We start from the raw sequence: 1,671 nt of genomic DNA, 5'->3' as shown, positions 1-1,671 counted from the left end.
CTATTCAAAGCAGCTGGCGATGACTTGGTACGGAGCATGCACCAACTCATCCGATACATAAGAAAGGAGACCCTCTAAACTTCGTCAACTACAGAGGCATCAGTCTCCTCAACATTGCATATAAGATCCTCTCTGCCGTATTATGTGAACGTCTGAAGCCGTTCGTCAACAACCTGATAGGTCCTTATCAATGTGGCTTCAGACGAGGAAAGTCCACCATCGACCAAATATTCACTCTTCGGCAGATCTTGAAAAAAACCCAGAAACTTCAAATCGATACCCACCATCTCTTTATCGATTTTAAAGCCGCGTATGACAGCATCTGTAGGGAAGAGCTCTTCCGAGCAATGTCTAGTTTTGGCATCCCTGTTAAATTTATCCGTTTGTGCAGAATGACGATGGAGAATGCACGCTGCTCTATCAAGGTCGGAAAAGATCTCGCCGGTGCTTTTGATGTCAAAAAAGGTTTTAGACAAGGCGATGCACTGTCATGCGACTTCTTCAACATCGTTCTGGAAAGAATTGTGCAAAACTCAACCGTCAACACTAGCGGCACAATCTTCCAAGAGTCCATCCAATTACTCGGATACGCAGATGATATTGACATAATTGGAAGATCGAAGCGTAATGCCAGTGGAGCATTTTGAGCATTGCGACGGGAGCAAAGAAGATGGGTTTAGTGGTCAATGAGAGCAAGACCAAGTATATGCTGTCGTAAAAAAAGGACATTGAACAATGACGTCTTTTAAAAAACGGTACCATGGACAGCTAGTTAAGAACCAGGTCCGCCCGGACTGTAGCGTCACCTTAGGTAAGTAAGTAAATCACAACATGGCTTACTACAAAAAAAGGACTAATGGGAACTTATCAATGTGGATTCTTTCCCAGTTTATTAATTTTGGAATCGTTTTACCATTTAAATAGTTTAGTTAAACAATTTGAATCCAAGTAACTGACAGTTAATTATAAAACTTATTGCAAATACTTCTTTAGAATTGTTGTCACAAAATTAATCAACTTCCATACTTTCTATCGCATATATTCAGCACGTACCTATGTCTCCAAAAAACAAACCACCAAAAAATATAGCATGCAATGTTGTCAAAAGTTTTTCAATATATTGTCAAATGAATATAAATAAATGGGAAACAAATATCCTTCACAAACATCTGTTTCCCGTCGAAAGAAATTGGAAAACTTTTTCCTTTGTCAACAAAATATTGGTTTTGTTTATTTGCTAGGGAGTTTTTCTTTTCCACTTTTCTCTCATAGCAAAGTTTTACCAAAAGAATAAACAATTGTTTTTCAGATTTTTTGGATTCATATTATTTTGAATAAAAAAGTGAATTGAGATAAAATTAAAATACACCACTCTGGGTTGCACTAACTTGCTCAACAAAAAAATTGAAAAACAATTTCGAAAGATAATATTTATGTATTTTTTGTGTAAAACAAAGGAATATTCAATCAAGATCTTATCTTCCGATAGCCATATATCTTCTTGTTCTGCTTCTGCAGTGCTTCCTCTGTAGGAAAAGAGTTACCACTCAAAAGATATCTTCACTTCTTATCAATTTATTAAATAATTCTCTATACCTACAGCGTGGTATAATTAATGGTGGTGCTCCAATCGTATGCTAATAAAGATTTTTATATATTCTTGTGTCTTGT

This window comes from Eupeodes corollae, chromosome 3, assembly GCF_945859685.1.
Source record: "Eupeodes corollae chromosome 3, idEupCoro1.1, whole genome shotgun sequence".
Taxonomy (NCBI): domain Eukaryota; kingdom Metazoa; phylum Arthropoda; class Insecta; order Diptera; family Syrphidae; genus Eupeodes; species Eupeodes corollae.
Note: the sequence above shows the minus strand (reverse complement) of the source record.